General features: G+C 36.1%; 1 long non-coding RNA gene across 29 annotated transcripts in view; it reads right to left on the reverse strand.

Annotated features, from left to right (window-relative positions):
- Window positions 1-19,321, reverse strand: part of LOC102156547 — a 146,320-nt gene that overhangs the window by 109,663 nt on the left and 17,336 nt on the right. For 15 of the 29 annotated variants that reach the window (XR_005363193.1, XR_005363195.1, XR_005363194.1 and 12 more), the window contains one exon: window positions 16,457-16,565. The exons of 3 other annotated variants lie outside the window; for them this stretch is intronic. This is a non-coding gene — a long non-coding RNA (uncharacterized LOC102156547). Of the gene's footprint in view, window positions 1-2,185; window positions 2,256-5,413; window positions 5,533-14,879; window positions 14,926-16,456; window positions 16,566-19,321 lie in introns of all 29 variants that reach the window. 11 more of the 29 variants (XR_005363192.1, XR_005363188.1, XR_005363170.1 and 8 more) reach the window with 4 other exon arrangements.

The following is a 19,321-nucleotide window of genomic DNA, read 5'->3' on the forward strand; positions in this document are numbered from 1 at the left end:
TGAAGAATATTTCAGTACTTAAAATAGGAAATCCAGACTCAAAATTTATGCTACCATGTCCAAGGGGGCAGAGCTTGTCATTCCCACATGGCCAAATGAAGATGAGTGAGGATTGCTTTCATAGTATTCCAATGTCCAAGAAAGACCATATGAAAGCATTTTTAAAAAAAATCATTTTCTAAGACTATGTCTTTTTTTTTTAAGATTTTATTTATTTATTCATGAGAGACACACAGAGAGAGAGAGGAAGAGATACAGGCAGAGGGAGAAGCAGGCTTCATACAGGGAGCCTGACATGGGACTTGATCTCAGGTCTCCAGGATCATGCCCTGGGCCGAAGGTGGTGCTAAACTGCTGAGCTACCCGGGCTGCCCCCAAGACTATGTCAACAAGGACTCTTGGTTCCCAGTAACAGAAGTTGGCTGGATAACTTAAGGCTGAAAGGATACCTATTAAAAATATGTTAGATAGCTCATGGACTTTAAAGAAAGGTAGAGCACCTGACTCAGAAAATAAGCAATGACTATTGACAGGAGAAGCCAAATCTGGGTCATATCATGCCACTAGAACAGTCTTGTTACATGCTACACTTGGGAGTATGTCCACTGCTGATGGACCTCTGTGGCTAGGCCCCACTTGTCTTTAGCTATTGCCAGCTCCACTTGACTTATTTCTGACTTGTCCTGTATCTTCACATTCCTTCGCTAATATCTAAAGCCTTGGGGATGAATATCAGATAATTCAATTGGCTGATTCTATTTTCCATGTTTGTATCCTGGATCCCAGGGATAAATATGAACTCCTCCCTTAAATTCCCATGGTTAGAAGTAGGATACTGTATTCTATCCATATTATAACCACTTGAAAATTCAATACAGATAGGAGTGTGTGTCTCCTGTCCCCAAAATGATAAATATCCACCTCAAAGACCAGGAAAGGGAACTACTTGTGAATGATATATCTGAAGTATGGTATTCTCGTTACTGTGCACACTAACTGCATCAGCTAGATGACAGCACTTAGAGGATAAGTAAGCCAACATTAAATGAAACTTCATTACATTACATTAAATGTAAATGTGATTTGGTAAACTTGAATCTTTGGGATGCAATAGAGTTAGAACAGTTTGTTTTTAATGAATAGGTTTCAGTTATCTTCTAAATCCCAGAGAATTCAAACTGTGACTATCTAAAATCTGATTTCAATAAACTTTCTTGAAAAGAACTTAAGAGTTAAATTTCTAGTGCTACATATTTTTCTGTGAATTGAAAAATGTTTTATATTCTAGAGATTTAGGGATTTTGACAAAATATTGATGTTTGAGATACTTTTAAACTATTTATATACCTCCATTTGGTTCTGATACTGTTTAATAATAGAATATTAAGGTTTCACCATATTCACTGGAAGTTGTAAGTTAATACTTTCATTGCTTGCTGAGGGTGGTTTTTTGTTTTTTTGTTTTTTTTTTTATCCTTCTGGAATCTTGTAAGGGGAATTTGGCTATAAACTACCAAAATTGGCAAAATAAAAGGTACATGATCAATTTATTTAGGTGAATGAATTACTTTCCCTAGAGCTTTATTTCAAGATGTAATAATTCAAAATCTAGTAACTATTTTTGGCCCTTAGGTTTGGATGGTGAGAACCATCTATTAGTTTCAATTTTTTTAAAGATTTTATTTATTTATTTATTTATTTATTTATTTATTTGAGAGAGAGAGAGAGAGAGAGAGGGAGAAGCAGGCTCCGTGCAGGGAGCCTGATGTGGGACTTGATGCTAGGACTCCAGGATCACGCTCTGAGCCAAAGGCAGGCGCTAAACCTCTGAGCCACCTGGGAATTCCCTCCATTTGTTTTAAAATAGATTACTAAAGGGGAGATATTTAGTACTTTATAATAGAAATATAGACAGAATTGTCTCAGAGAAGAGGTATATAGACATGCTTATATCTTTTCCCACTTGTTCTGACATAGCAGGTTAGAAATATGTGAAGCAGTTAATTTAGCATCTATAAGCCCAGTTATACTTCAGTGCAGGTGGGAACTATTGCCTTGTTTAATTAACCCCTGGTGAACAGGACATCTGTTCCCTACCTAATCTCTAATGCACAACTGATCTAGATACTCTATGCAACAGAAGTTATATATAATTTTTGAAGTTAGATTGGTATGACTGAGTTACCTTTAGGATCTGTTACAAGCAAATGCTCAGTTGACTCCCTAGCTCATCTACTGAGTGATTTGCTATAGCACTGAAAAAAGAACAAAAGTTTGATAAGAGTTTCATGCTATCATATAACAGATGAGCTAAAGACTGAAAAAAAAAGAGTAACATTTTACATTAGCTACGTAGGTGATGATAGTTTTAAGACTGTAAATATACATTTCTAGGGTTACATTTTAAGTCACACAGATACTTATCTAGTACATAGTATTTGCAGAGCATGCTTACTGGGTATAGATTAGTGTGAATTAGTAGATACACACTTTGTCCACAAATATCTTGATTGGATGAGGAAATTGTATGCTCAAAGGATAAGCTGTCCTGCACAATCTCTAGGCTGGGAGAATATGAATAATGACTGACTGCTTCCATCTCTCTCTTCCTTCATTCCTCCCTATGCCCTACCCCTACCTCCTTGTGTTCATTGTACCAGGCTCTTGGACTAAACCTGTTAGCTCATCATCTAATGCCCAGGTTTCTCTCTTTCCAGAAACCCTTCTTCCCTTTCTTCTTTTTCTGTTCCCTATGCTTTAAAAAAGCAGGCCAGGAATAATGAAAATAATAAAGAGAAGTAACAAATGTTCCAAAAATTTTCAAAATCCTTACAAATTCCTTATAAAAGAGTAATTAGAAATCTTATTGAATGACTGCTCCTTATTTATATTTCTGAGTGAGGGGACTAAATAGCTATTACTTCCTTTCTCCTAATCTAGGGAATACCACTGGGGATTCAGGGAGTGGTGGAAGAAATGAGCTTTCTCTTGAACATAGAATTAAGTGAAGTAGTAGAGGTCCCTTTCCATTAAGAGGATAGTTTTCCTTTCTGAGGACTTCTTTACCAGGTGACTTCTGTTCCTTTGCTTCGCATGGGATTAGCAACTTTAAGAACTCCCTCACAAGACCTTCTTGTCAGATTATATTAGTACCTTTGCCTTATTCAATGGGCTTGACTCAAAATAGTTTTGTGTGTTTTTAAAACTAAATCCTAAATCCCTATTTACAAGATAGAGATTCATTACAAAAGTTTAAATAAAAAAAGTGATAGGACTTAAAAAAATATTCTCTGAGTTCTGAAGGCATTCTAGGAGAGTAGTTCTGTATAACATTTTGCTATATCAAGGTCATTGGAGGGAATACAGCCTTCTAAGCCGAATAATGAGAGAGGTAGCACTCCCAAGGCATGCCTTCCGTATGCTTGTCAAGCAAAAAAGACAGTTTCAGATGATGACAGAAGTCCAGAATGTTCTCTCTTAAAGATGGCATCTATGTAAATTAGACTTGACTGTGTCTATTCATTTAATTACATAAAGACTAAAGAGGTTTTCTCTACATTAGATTTTTAGCTTAAAATGGTCTGACTTAAAATACTGCATAGATATACAGGGAATTCACTCTGGCCAACATTGGGGCAGGAGCACCCCAGAGATAGGCAGACATTGTCCAGATGGATCATGATTGTCTGGCTTCACTTATGTACAGCTTCATGTTGTGTTCCAGGGTGATTTGTATTTTTAAGAGTGGCTAATGCTTTCCAGAGCAATGTGGGAAGATCACTTTAGAAGACTCCAAAACTTAGTACAGTGCTAGTTCACTTCAATTTACCTGCTCCTTAAAAAAAAAAAAAAGGATTAATAATTCTAATCAACTTTGGTTATTATGTAATTATTCATTTGGAGTGAATGACTTAACCAGATAAATAAAATAACTAGTCAATTCTGTCATATAAATTATTATTTTTTTAGTGCGCTAAAGCATAAATCAGAATACTTGCATTTTTATTCCTAACTCTCCTTCCATTAATCTGGGCCACTTTGATATTTTTCTGAAATGAGATGGAATATAAATAAGAAAAAATATTTCTTGCCTGCTTGGGATATTAAATCCCTTGAAACTCAGTTTTATCATTTACAAAGTGAGAATAGTATCTACCCACCCTGTCCCCTGGAATTGTGATGTGCATGTGATCAAGTAACAAATGCTCTGTAAACTGTAAAATACAAACTGTATGGCACCATGGTCATCACAGTATTATTGCCTTTGCTGTGTTGCACAAGAAACAGACGGTGGGATTAATGTACAGTTTGCTGTGGAGTTCTCTTAGCAACAGGTCCTGTGAGAATGAAGAAGCCAGAACTGAGCAGGGAAAGAAATTGAACAATGATGCAGTTTCAAATAATTGTAGCAAAGGCTTCAGCCAATCACAGGGGAGCATTGAATGCTCTTTTAATGTTGGTCTGAAATGAGGCAAGGGGGCCAGATTCTGTATCCCTAAACCCACTTGACATTCAATGTGGGCTGTCCTTGGGTATGGATAATCTTGGATGAAGCAGTTTCTATAAATAATTTTAAGTCCCTAGAGAAGGACTCTGCAGTGAGTCTTCAGTGGGAAGCATTACTAGCAGCTGGGGAAATGAGTTCCTGGGTCCTGAAGGGAGTATCTTGATGGTGTACCATAGTGTCCATCACAATGTAATGCTCAAATCTACTTGATCTGTATAATAAGTTTGTTTCACCTGAGATTAACTGTTCCAGAATTCTACTTGGTCTTTTTTTTTAGTGGGGGAAATTTACAAAAGGAAATATGGAGATGTACTCTAGCCCCAGGTACTGCATCTGGTGTCAGGACTATCCTAACAAAACACCTCAAATCATCTTTTTCTACTATTTATTCTAGATTCTTTATATCCTTACTTAACACCCCTACTGATCAGTTGGCTTACATGGTAGAATAACCCAGACTGTCCCTGGATGTGCTTTTCTGCAAGTACCTCCCTTGCTTACCCATTTACTGTATCGGGCAAGGGAATAGTAGCAGATATCTAGTGCATCCTCTGAATGTGAAGCATGTTCATCTCTGCTTCTGGTAACTGTAGCCTGGATGGTCAGAATAAAGTACCACTACCAGGATGCTGACTCCTTTCCTCGCCTGTTGGTCCTCTGACACAAGAAACCACAAAGACTGGACGGCAGATATAGCTAAAAACTTGATGGAACTCTTGTCCTATGCCCTGGTGGAAGTAGGAACTATAGGTCCACAGATCCTAGAGTTGTAGCACAAGAAGCATGGATTTTCCCAAATATGTCCCTAGGAATGATGATAAGTGGGGTAATTTCTGCTTCTCTCCCTTGTTCTATTGACTATTTTCCAAGAGTTGGCAACATAGCAGCAAAATAATGGTCATTAACTTGATGGTATACTTGCATCCTGGATGATGGGTCCATGTGTCATAGGGTATTTTCTCCAAGATGGTACCTAAGATACTCCTTCCAAAGGCTCTTTCATTGTTTTATCAAGCCAGCAGCTCCTGGGTGGTATAATGTATGATAGGATTAGCAGATTTTGGGGGGACATATGCCCTTCTTTTCCATAAAGTGGGTTCATTGGTCTAAGGTGGTTATATGGCCTAATTTATCAGTGGACCAGACTAGAAACCCTAGAATCATCATGGTAGGTGATAGAAAAGGCTCAGAGAAGTGAGCATGCTAGGGTGGATATACTACATAAAGTAAAAAAAAAAACAAAAAAAAAAAAACCCACCAGCTCACTATGTTTCTGCAAGAGGCTCAGAAGACACTCTGTTCAGCATCACTGAGAAGCTCTCTTTTCTGTGGTCCAGAACTGCTGTTAAAGGACTGGGCTCCTTGATAGTAGTGGGGATAATAGGATCTTGTAATAACAGAGACTGAGTAAATAGCAATTGCTTGGTGTGGCTGTGGATGCAAATTTGTCTCAGGGAGAGGGACAGGACCTTAGACAAGGAAGCACCTTTTTTCTTTTTCTTTTTTTAATTCAAATATAAGTAACATGCAGTGTTACATGTGTTTAATGTAATGCAACATTCCATACACTTCTCAGTATTCATCAAGATAAATGTACTCCTAATCTCCTTTATTTCACCCATCCACTCCACCCCACCTCCCCTCTGGCAGCTACCAGTTTTCTGTATTTAAGAGTCTGCTTTTGTCTTTTCTTTCTTTCTTTTTTTTTCCTGTTTATTAAATTTCACATATGAGTGAAATTCTGGTATTTGTCTTTGTCTGACCTATTTCATTTAGCATTATACCCTCTAGGTTGATTAACGTTGCTGCAAATGGCAAAATTTCAATTTTTTTTTTTATGGCTGAGGAATAGTTTGTGTGTGTTATGTAAAAATATCTTTATCCATTCATCTATTGATGGGCATTTGGGTTGCTTCCATATCTTGGCTATTGTAAATAATGTGATGATAAACATAGGGGTTTTTGTTTTCTTTGGGTAAATAGTTGTGGAATTGCTATATCATATGGCAGTTCTATCAATTTTGGGCGAAACCTCCATACTGTTTCCCACAGCAGCTGCATCTATTTGCATTCTCGCCAAGTGCATCAGGGTTTCTTTTTTTCTCTACATCCTTACCAACACTTGGGATTTCTTGTGTTTTTTTATTTTAACCATTCTGACAAGTATCAGGTGACCTATCATTGTGGTTTTGGTTTGTATTTATCTGATAATTAGTAATATTGAGCATCTTTTCATGTGTTGGCCATCTGTGATATCTTTGGAAAAAAATGTCTGTTCATGTCTTCTGCCCATTTTTAAATTGGATTATTTTGGGTTTTCTTGTTTTTGTTTTTGGTGTTGAGTTGTATAAGTTTTTCCTATATCTTGGTTATTATTTGCAAATTCCTTCTCACATTCAGTAGATTACCTTTTTGTTTTGTTAATGGTTTCCTTTGCTCCACAAAAGCATTTTATTTTGGTGTAGTTTCCCAATAGTTTAATTTTGCTTTTGTTCCCCTTGTCAGAGGAGACGCATATAGAAAAATGTTTCCACAGCTAATGTCAAAGAGATTATTTCCTGTTTTCTTCTAGGAATTTTATGGTTTTGGGTCTCACATTTAGGTATTTAATCCATTTTGAGTTTATTTTTGTGTTTCATATAAGAAAGTTGTCCAGTTTTCTCAACACCATTTGTTGAAGAGACCATTTTTTTTTCCATTGTATATTTTGCCTCCTTTTGCTGTAGATTAAGTGGCAATAAAAACATAGGTTTATCTCTGGACTCTCTGTTCTACTGATCTTTGTGTGTATTTTTGTGCCAGTACCATATTGTTTCGATTACTACAGCTTTGTAGTATATCTTGAAATCTGGGATTGTGATACCTCCAGCTTCCCTCCCCCTTCCCTGATTGCTTTGGCTAGTCAGGGTCTTTGTGGTTTCATACAAATTTTAGGACAGTTTGTTCTAGTTCTGTGGAAAATGGTGCTGGTATTTAGATAGGGATTACATTAAATCTGTAGATTGGCTTGTGTAGTATGGACAGTTTAACAATATTGGTTTATAAGCATGGAATACCCTTCCATTCGTTTATGTCATCTTCAATTTCTTTCATTAGTCTTTTCTAGTTTTAAGAGTATAGATCTCTCACTTCCTTGGTTAAGTTTATTCCTAGGTATTTTATTATTTGAGGAGCAGTTCTAGGTAGGATTTTTTCCTTGATTTATCTTCCTGTTGCTTCATTATTAGTGTATAGAAAGGCAACGGATTTCTGTCCATTGATTTTGTATCCTGTAGCCTTACTGAATTTATTTATCAGTTCTAGTAATTTTTTGGTGGAAACTTCAGGGTTTTCTATATCTTTACTATCATGTTATCTGTAAATAGCAAGTTTCACTTCTTCCTTACCAGTTTGCATGCTTACTCTTGTCTGGTTACTCTGGCTAGGACTTCCAGTATTATGTTGAATAAAAATGGTGAGTGTGGGCATCCTTGTGTTACTCCTTATTCTAGAGAGGAAAGCTCTGTTTTTCCCCTTTGAGTGTGATGTTAGCTGTGACCTTTATTATGTTGAAGTATCTTCCTGCTTAACCTAGTATGTTGAGAGTTTTCATCATGAATAGACGTTATACTTTGTTGAATGCTTTTACAGCATCTGTTGAAATGGTCATATGGTTTTTACTTTGTTAATCTGATATATCACATTTACTTATGAATATTGAACCCCTTTGCATCTATGGAGAAAACCCCACTTGTTTTGTGGCGAATTATTTTGTAAATGTATTGTTGGACTCAGTTTGCTAATATTTTGTTGAGGATTTCGTCTATGTTCATTAGATATTGGCCTGTAGTAGTTCTTCTTCTTCTTCTTTTTTTTTTTTTTTTTTTTTTTTTTTGAGTGTCTTTATCAGGTTTTGGTACTAGAATAATGCTAGCCTTACACAATGAATTCGAAAGTCTTACTCCCTTTCTGTTTCTTGGAATAGTTGGAGAAGGATAAGTATTAACACTTCTTTAAATGTTTGGTTAAATTCACCTGTGAAGCCTTCTGGTCCTGGACTTTGTTGGGTGTTTTTTGAAATAACAATTCAATTTCATTGCTAGTTGGTCTGTTCAAATTTTCTATTCCTGCTTCAGTTTTGGTAGGTTATATGTTCCTATGAATTTATCCATTTTTTCTAGGTTGTCCAGTCTGTTGGCATATAAGTTTTCATTATATTCTTTTATAATACTTTGTATTTCTATAGTGTCAGTTGTTATTTCTCCTTCATTTCTGATTTTAAGTCTGCTTATCTTTTTTTTGATGAGTTGACTAAAGGTTTATTAATCTTGTTTTGTTAAAGAAAACCTACTTCTGGTTTCATTGATTGCTCTATTCTCTATTTCATTTATTTCTGCTCTAAACATTTTCCTTCTATTTAGTTTTTTCTAGCTCTTTTAGATGTAAGGTTGGGTTGTTTGAGATTTTTTTCTTGGTTCTTGAGGTAGGCCTGTATTGCTATAATCTTCCCTCTTAGAAGATCTAAAACATTTTGAATCATTGTCTTTTCATATTGATTTGTTTCCATGTATTTTTTATATTTCTTTTGATGTCTTGGCTGACCCATTGTTCCATAGCATGTTATTTAGCTTCTATTTGTTATTTCTAGATTTTTTTTTCTTGTGATTGATTTCTAGTTTTATACTATTGTGGTGAGAAAGGATACATGACGTGATTTCAATCTTTGAGTTTGAGACTTGTGGCCTAATATGTGATCTATTATGAAGAATGTTCCATGTGCATCTAAAGAATGTACATTCTGCTCTTTTTTGACTGAATACTCTGAGTATATTTTAGATGCATCAGGTCCAATGTGTCATTCAAAACTACAATCTCTGTTGATTTTCTGTTTGAATAGGTATCATTGATGAAAATGGGGCATATAAAATCCCTACTGTTCTATTACTGGCAACTTCTTTGTTAATAGTTCTATTTTGGAGCTTCCATATTAAAAGTGTAAATATTTATAGTTGTTATATCCTCTTGTTGCATTGTTCCTTTTATCATTATGTAGTGTTTTTCTTTGTGTCTGATGATAGTCTTTGTCCAATATAAGCATTGTTATCCTAGCTCTCTTTTCACTTCCATTTGTATGAAAAATTTTGGTTTTTCTTACCCTTCACTTTCATTCAGCATATGTGTTTAGGTCTGTAGTGAATCTCCTATAGACAGCATAATGAGGAGTTATATTTATTTATTTATGTATTTACTTATTTACTTATTTTAATCCATTCTGTTATTACCCTACATCTTTTGAGTGGAACATTTAGTCCATTTACATTCAAAGTTCTAGTGATAGGGATGTACTTATTGCTATTTGTTAGTTGTTTTATGATTGTTTCTATAGTATTTCTGTTCCTTCTCTTGCTCTCTCCCTTTGTGGTTTGATGGCTTTCTTTAATGATATACCTGGATTCCTTTCCCTTTATTTCATGTCTGTTACCTTTTTTTTTTTTTAAGATTTTATTTATCCATTTAAGAGACAGAGAGAGAGAGAGAGAGAGAGAGAGAGAGAGCCAGAGACGTAGGCAGAGGGAGAAGCAGGCTCCATGCAGGAAGCCTGATGCAGGACTCCATCCTGGGACCCCAGGATCATGCCTTGAGCTAAAGGTAGACACTCAACTGCTGAACCACCCAGGTGCCCTTGTTACTGGTTTTTGATTTGTGGTTACCCATTAGGTTAAAAGATAACATCTTATGCATATAACATTCTATATTAAGTTGGTTGCTTAAGTTTGAACCTGTTCTAAAAGCACAATATTTTTACTCCCTCACCCCAAAGTTTTATGCATATAATGTCATACTTTTATTTTGTCCATCCCTTGGTTGGTCTTTATAGATATAATTGATTTTTATAAATTTTGTGCTTTAACCTCCATACTGGTTTTATAAATAATTAATTTTATTCGGTTTGTATTTATCTGTGAAATTTTTTCCTTTCCTAATTTTCTTTTCTTGATTATGGCTTTTTTTCCCCACTCAAATAATGCCCTTTAACCTTTCCTGTAAGGCTGATTTAGTAATTATGAACTTTTAACTTTTGTTTTTCTGAGAAGCTTTTTATCTCACCTTCTATTCTGAATGATAACCTTGCTGAGGTAGAGTATTTTTGGTTGTAGGGTTTTTTCTTTATAGCACTATGAATATATCATACCCTCTCTTCTGGCCTGGAACGTTTCTGCTGAAAAATCAGCTGATAGCTTTATTGGGGTTTCCCTTGTTTGTATTCTCTTGCTTTTAAAATTTTCTTTATTACTAACTTTTTGCCATTTATGTGTTTTTGTATGAACCTTTGTGGGTTGAATTTTTTGGGGGGATGGTTTTCTCTATGTCTCCTGGGTCTGCATTTGTTTCCTTCCCCAAATTTTGGAATTTTTCAGCTATTATTTCTTCAAATTCATTTTCTGTTCCCCCCTTTTCTCTCTTCTCCTTCTGGGATCTCTATAATGTGAATGTTATTACACTTGATGTTACAGAATTCCCTTAGCCTATTCTCATTTTTATTTTTTTGCTGTTCAGCTCAGGTGCTTTCCATTACCTTGTCTTCCAGATCACTAATCCATTCTTCTCCCTCTTCTAATATGCTATTGATTCCCTCTAGTGTACTTTTAATTTCAATGATTCTTTATCTTTGGTTCCTTTTTATATATTCTATCTCTTGAAGTTCTCACATGGATCTTCCACCACTTTCCCAAGTTCATCTTTATGACCATTGCTTTGAATTATCAGGCATATTGTTTATTTTTTTTCATTTAGCTCTTTTGCTGTGGTGTTGTCCTGTTTCCTCATTTGGGACATATTCCTATGTCTTCTCACTTTGTCTAACTCTGTTTCTAGGTATTAGGAAAATCATCTACATCTCCTGATCTTAAAAGCAATGGCCTTATGAAGAAGAGGTTCTGTGATTATGCCCTGTAGTACAATGTTCTCTATTCATTAGAACCAGGTTCTTCAGGGGTGTCCGCTATATGGGTTGTGTGTGCCTTACTGTTGTCACTGAGCTGTGTTTGCCTTCAGTCTAGTTGGTTGCAATTGCCCACTTTGCCTGTTGTGGGCAGGGTTTGGTCACTGTGCTGTTAAGGGGCAAGCCTGGGGCCACTATAGGTTTATAGTTGGTCAGTGTCAGTTGTTCAAGCAGATGCCTGTGTTTAGCCTTTTTTCTGGGGCTATGGTCACTGGAACTACAGGACACTCTTCCTATGTTGTTTCCTCAGGGGTTTTTGTTGGTGGGTACAGTTGCAGTTAAACCAGATGCCTGTCCCAAGTCTGTTGGGGCTGCATAGTACTGACCTTCAGGGTGTTCCTCCTGTCTTGTCCCTTGAGTGGCTTTTTATTGGTGGGTGGGGCTGTCAGTCAGATCAGATGTCTGCCTCCAGCCCATTTCTGGGGCAGCAGTGGAACTGATGTGTGTAGTTCCTCTCCTTGGGGCAGGAGTCACTTTGGAGTTGTGCTGGTCCCTGTCAGGGGTTGCTTGCTGGATGTGATGTAGCAGGCATTACTTTAGGGGTACTTGTGCAGAGTAGGATGGGTTGGATGGAACAGATCCACAAGGGGGCGGAAGGGTACACAGTATTAACAAGATTGGTGAAGGGTATTTGTACTGGTTCCCATAAGAGTCTGGCTATTTGGGTTGGGGGTGGGGAAGATGGCACTACCAAATCTTTTGTTCTTGGAGAAAGAAGTCTAATTATCCCTGCCCCTCTAGTGCACATCCTGAAATTAGTAAATAAAAGTTCTTTACAACCTAGGTGCTTTTCAAACTGCTGCTTCTATGCTGTATCTCAATGAGATTGTTATCTTTAAGGATGGGGACTCTGTTTCTTATTGTCCTTCAGCTTTCCCATAGTTCAAGCCTCGCTGATTGTAAAAACTTGCAAAGTTAAGCCCCAGTCATTTTCAAAGACACATGTTTGAGGACTTGTCTTCCCAGCCCAGGTCCCAGTGTCTGGGGTTCCTGGTGTGAGAGCTGCTCCTCTACCTTCTCTGTACTTGTGATGTCCTTCTTTTTTTTTTGTGGTTAATCTAACGGGAACTGTGGTTCCCATAACTACCATCCTTTTTTATTTGGCCTCTACTCTAGAAATAACTGTTCTGTTACTCCTCAAGTTGTTTTCAGGGTTAGTTGCACTGATGTGACTGTTATCTAAGTATGTCCATTAAGTGAGATGAGCTTAGAATCCTACTTTGCCATCTTTCCAGAAGCCAAGGAAGCACCATTTGGAGGAGGGTACTTCAGAAGGAAAGACTCAACTGTGAGTGTGAACAATAAACAGATGAAACTTTCAGTAGCTGGATAAATAAGTGTCTTGGTTGAGAATGGGAGGATTTGCATAGCATAGCATATACTTCAACCTTCAGAGACAGATGGGCAATACTAATTTTTTTAAATGCATAATCTGAAATGGTACATCTAGTACATAGAGAACACAGGCTATTTAAGGTGCTTAGAACCAAGAGAGCATTTAATATAATCCTTGCATTGCCTGTTGGAAACCTGGTTAAAGCCTAAACCTACTTGTTTTGTGTACAACTTAAGTCGGCAAATGCAACAGTTTTAAGTAAAAGATAATTATTAAAAACTTAACCACTGATCTGAGAGTTTGTCTACCATAACACCAGATAACACTGGTTAAAATGAGTTTAAACCAACTAACTTCAATGTGGAACATGTTTAGTGAGTTGTTTACAAAAAGCTCAGATGAAAAAAAATCAATTGTCTAAGCAGAATCTACACATTAGTTCTTTACTATTCAACGAGATACAAAGCCAAACAGCTCATGCTTAATTTCTTTCTAATGAGTTACAGGGAAGAGAATATGAAGAATGGATAGGGAAAAGAATGTATTGCTTGCAGGATATTTGGTGAGATGACATTTGACTTTTTTGGGGTGTGTAGGGGGAAGCAAGTGATTCATTGTTTAGCTGTTAAACATTTTATTGTGGGGGATACCTTAATTTTTGGGTTTCAAGTGTCTAGCATTTCCTCAGTCTAGTGAATCTCTTGTGAGAATATTCCTGTTTACCAATTTTTTGCTTCCACTAAGAAAAGATTATTGGTTATCTCTGCTTTGGAATTCCTAAAATTCGTGTCTCCATTAACTGAAGTTTAACGAGTAAAGTAATGTGAACAAAATATGATCTCATAAAAACAAGTTCCTGGGATTAACTTGAAAAGAGATTCAATCCTAAATACTTAGAAGTATTTTGCTTCTGAGAGCATACCAATCTCACTCCAGTCATGACATTTTTGTGCTATTGATTATTCATTCAACAAATATTAAAATGCTAACCACTGGAGAGGTGCATGATGAAATATTTTTTTATATACCCATTTGACCTAAAGTGGACAAAATTTGAAAATCTCAGCACAGATGATTTCATTTTATAAACTTTTACAAGTGCATATATTCCTGCAGATATTCTGGTATTCACTCAGGGAGCTAACTTTTGACATAATTTCCTACTATAATTTGATGTTTCTTTGAGGTACCTGACATTTTTTTCACAGCTCTTGTTTAATACTGACACTGTGCTTTTAATTATTGGAGAAGCCACAGGCAATGAAATGTAATTATAATGAAATGAATTATAGACCCCTAGACCATTTTACCTTTTACCTTCTGGTGAAGATTGTATAGTCTCAGCATTAAAACATCTGATGGTTATTTCTAACCTCCCTATTTGGATGTGGTGAGAAGATCTGATTGAGAAATTACCTATTGTGCTGCCACAAAATGAATTTTTGAGCTTGACACTCTGTATGCAAGATGTAATGTGATATGTTACCCTGCTTCAAGGTGCAACTATCTGCAGAAAAAGAACTGTCATGTAAAGTAGTAGTATAGTCTTACTTTTTTGTTAAAGAAAATTTAAGATGTAAATGCTTATATTCTGGTACATAGTTTTGAGTAAATTTATTTGTCTCAGCAAATAAATAGTTTAGAAAATTTACAGTTGAATTGATATTAATGATAAACATTTAGCTGCTACAACATAATTACATTTGAAATTCCATTGAATAGATCATCTGGACAAAAATGAGAGTTGAAAGACTGATACTTAAAAGTTTTACTATAAATGACATTTACCCACTGTTGCTTCTTGGTTGAGGCGGTTCTGGAAATCCTGCAACTTTTCACCTTCTTCAGACAGTTCTCATTTGGCAGGTTTTGGTGAGTGGAATTAGACAGATACTGAAGCTAATTAACTGCCAAGTTATTTAATAGAACCAATTTGTTCTTCTGATTATTATAGTAACTAATCTATTCTTGAAGGATTAAATTTCATTGTCTTTTTTTTAAGGAGCTGTTTAAAAGGTCTTGTCTTACAAGGATATTGATATTCATATACTTACAGTACTTATGTTTAAGCATTTTAATTTCTCATCTTGAGACCTTCTCCTGGAATTATAACACATCAGTAAGGTCAAAAGCTTTGATGTGAGAAGAGACTCCTAGAAAGTTGGTGATATTTCTCGACTGATAAGATGACAAATTTCCCTTACTACATTGAGTGGGTAGGCAAAGTGAGGAAGATAGGCAAAAGGAGACTTTTTTTTTTTTTTTAATCAAAAAGAGAATAGAAATTAGAGTAGAAAGGGAAAAAAGGTCTATAGGGAAGAATGGGAGATGAGGGATGTGAAGTTGGAAAATGTAAAGAGGAGCACACTACCAGGGAATAATCATATAAACACTATTTACTGGGGCTCCTGGGTGGCTCAGTAGTTAATCATCTACCTTTGGCTCAGTTCATGATCCTGGTCATGATCTTTAAAAAAAACACACACTATTTACTTCTGGGGTCTTTGAACATTTTGCTTGCTTATCTCTAAAGAAAATTAAAAAACAAAAACAAAAACTATGCTCTCACATGTTTTTATTTTCTTTATTCATTTTTAAAAATTTTATTTATTTATTCATGAGAACTAGAGAGAGAGGCAGAGTCACAGGTAGAAGGAGAAGCAGGTTCCCTGTGGGCAGCCTGATTCAGGACTTGATTCCAGGACCCCAGGATCATGCCCTGAACCAAAGGCAGATGCTCAACCACTGAGCCACCCAGGGGCCCCTCTCACATGTTTTTAGACATATCTAAAATTAAAAAATAAATTTAGGTAGCCACATACAAGTTTTCAGGATATTATAAATGTTGCCAATTCAAATAAAAGTTACATGTATACAATAAATGTTTTTTTTTTAAAGATTTTTTTTTTATTTGAAATAGAGCACACGAGGGCACTATTGGGAGTGAGGGTCAGAGGCAGAGGGAGAAGCAGACTCCCCATTAAAAAGAGAGCGCAATTTGGACTTGATCCCAGGACCTCAAGATCATGTCCTGAACTGAAGGCAGACACTTAACTGACTGAGCCGGCCAGGTGTCCCTCCAATAAATGTTTTTAAATTTATCCAAGAAATTTAGATATAACATTGTTAAGCTGTAATTTAGAAATACATGAATGATTGTATTCACTTCAGTAGTCAAAAGTTTTACATCATTTCTTTTCCTTTTTTGAACTTGTATTCCATTCCATTTGTTCCATTTTTTTCCTAAGGTAATGTAGATTTATACTTAGAGAAGTCTTTCATTGATTATATTTTGTTTGCAGAAAATTATGAAAGCATATACAAGTGAAATTAAATTTCCAGTGGCAACAGGGTTCTAAATGCTAAATTTTCTTCTTGATTATCATCAAATTCACAATTGATCAAAGCAGTGTAAATATAAATGACCAACTTGGGAGATAATAATAATTCAGAATTTTATTGGAAATGCATCTTAATGAGTTAATTTCTCTTATACCTGTAAATGAATATTACTTATAGAATAAAGAATACTAATTTCCATTTCTATAGGTATGACAAATGAAGACCTTCATATAAAGTAGAATAGCTTTGTTATAGAGTTTTCTTATAACAACAAGTGCTGTTTACTTACTGTTTCTTATTCTTAAACTCACTCTCCTCTTTTTCTGTAGGGTGCAGAGGTGGGGATTCAGAATAGTGCATTCCCCAGACCCCTCTGCCAGCTGGGTTCTAGGGGGATACTAGAAGGAAGGAAGAGGGAGAGAAAGGGTATTCCTGAGTTTTCTGTACTTATCAGTGACATCCTAACTGGTTGTTGATCTTCTAGTTTTGTTTTGTGTGTGTCTGTGTGTATGTGTGTGTTTGTGGTACTCCAAAACCAACCCTGCTGTGCCCTACTCCTCCTAAGAGATACTATGGTTGCAGAATAACCCCTCTTCCCTAGAGGTCTATGCACTAGTCCAATGAGACCCCTTTTCTGAGCCTCTAGGTTTAGGCAAATCTACCTCTTCCTTTGGTAAATCTACTCTGGAGGTTGTAGTAACTCAGACATAACTGCAGAAAGCTGCATCAAGTTCCTTTCCTCTAATAGCTTTAACAAAAATGAAACCAATGCTTGAAATATCTAATTTTATTTCTGCTTTTTGATTGGACTTTAGCTGACATAGGAATTCAGAGAATCAAATGACCTACTTACAAGTTATATAAAAAAATCACGCCATGATCTATCATTAAAGGTTATTTCTAAATTGGCAATTGGCCAACAACTTATTAGGTTTGTGTCAGTTTTTGTTTTGTTTTGTGTTTTTGAAAGCCAAGAATTGAGAGGGATGGAGAAAACCTCAACTGACAAAAGTATTTGTTATTCAGTCATTATGACTATTCATTTTTCTCAATTTCTGGATGGTTTTCCAAATATAACTTATCAATTTATGTAATGGTATCTTGTTTGTTACATGCATTAAGAAAGGATTGGGATCTATTAATTTCAATACACTTTTGCCATTACTACATTTTTGAGAAAATGATTTGACCATATTATGGACTCTGTAATTTTACCTATTATGAACAGAATTATAAGCCTAACAAAACTGTTTGCCATTAACCTAACTGAAAGAGTCCTTGTTTGTCAATAAATCAAGTAAATAAACCAATTTAACTTTTTAAAAAATTTTGGTGAGAAACTTGTTTTTAAGTTTTTTTCTACTAAATAATAGGAAATGCTTGTTTTCTCGATGTGGATTATTTACTATGTTTTGTTTGGAAAAATTTCTGAATAACTATAATGAAAAATAGGCATCTTTTCTATTCCCTGATGTCTTATTTCTTATTTTGGCCACTAAAAGTGTTGTGGAGGGTAGAGGAAAGAGAAGCAACAGGAAAGCTACTTCAGGCTTCTTTAAGCCCTATTAAAAAGAGTAGAAAAATTTATTCTCTCCATGTTATGCTTCTAAAATACTTCTTAGGAGGGATTTTTCTTTGCTTGGAAACAATAATTTTTAAAAATTCTCAAAACAGATTTTCATTTTGCAATGGTACCCGACTTATTCAACAGGAGAAATATACTTAGTGAATCTTAAACTGTGGAAATCTAACATGTAGTATAACTACACATGGCAAAATGCTACCATAGTGCTAGCCTTTAAAAAGTAGCATAATATCCTGGGGCACTGGTGGCTCCCCTGCTTAAGCCTCTGATTTTGATTGTGGCTCAAGTCATGATCTTATGGTCATGGGGTCAAGCCTTACACTGGGCCGTAGGCTCAGTGGGGAGTCTTCTTGAGATTCTCTTTCCTCTCCTTCTGCCCTTCCCCCTGCTTGTACACACTGTCTCTTGCTCCTCTAAAAATAAATAAATCCAGGCAGCCTGGGTGGCTCAGCGGTTTAAGCGCCTGCCTTTGGCCCAGGGTGTGATCCTGGAGTCCTGGGATTGAGTCCCACGTTGGGCTCCCTGCATAGAACCTGCTTCTCCCTCTGCCTGTGTCTCTGCTTCTCTCTCTCTCTCTCTCTCTCTCTCTCTCTCTCTCCCTCTCTCTCTCTCTGTGTCTATCATGAATAATCTCTCTCTCTCTCTGTCTATCATGAATAAATAAATAAAATCTTTAAAAAAAATAAATAAAAATAAATCTTAAAAAAAAAAAAAGGACATGATATCCTGGGAAAATCCAGTGAAGTCAGAATCACATGGTGGTAGCACTAATTTTTTTAAAGATTTTATTCATGAGAGACACATGAGAGAGAGGCAGAGACATAGGCAGAGGGAGAAGCAGGCTCCTTGTGGGGAGCCTGATACAAGACTCAATCCCAGGACCCTGGGATCACCACTTGAGCCAAAAGCAGATGCTCAACCACTGAGCCACCCAGGTGCCCTGGTGCTAGCACTATTTGATAGAAATTCCTTAAGAAGTTCAAATTTCAGTCTCTTTATAAAATGAGCTACTAATGTCTGGGTTGCAGAGTAGTTTTGAGGATCAAATGAAATGTATATAAAATGCTTAGGATAATGTCTGGCATGCAGTAGGCATTCATTCATCAAATTGTAGCTATTAAAGCCTGCTCCCTACTTCATCTTTTACACTGTGGACATAGAATATGGATCATACTCTATGGTGCTATGGGATGTTCCCTATTTGTCTTGATGTTATGCTCATCAACTTCTTGGTATCCTTACTATTTATCCTTTCCTCTCTTGTATGCTTCTACATGCCTCTTCTGTGACTGTGTTCCTCGCTCATGTGCCTGTGTCATCTCCTGGATGCTGTTGTACTTGTTATGTCTTACTGTTTAACCGTTTCAAACTCACTAACCACTATGAAATCTAGATATTATTTGGTTCTCTAATTTTAAGACATGATAGAGTATAGCACAGGGTATGACTTTGATATAACCACGTCCTTTCCCTTTTAAATGACTTGCTCATTGTCTCTTATTAATATTGGGATGTTCTATCTGTTTCTAGCTACATCATAATTTTCAAGTGGGTAGAAGAAGGAAAAAT

Source organism: Canis lupus, chromosome 8 (genome assembly GCF_011100685.1).
Source record: "Canis lupus familiaris isolate Mischka breed German Shepherd chromosome 8, alternate assembly UU_Cfam_GSD_1.0, whole genome shotgun sequence".
NCBI classification, from domain to species: Eukaryota; Metazoa; Chordata; class Mammalia; order Carnivora; family Canidae; genus Canis; species Canis lupus.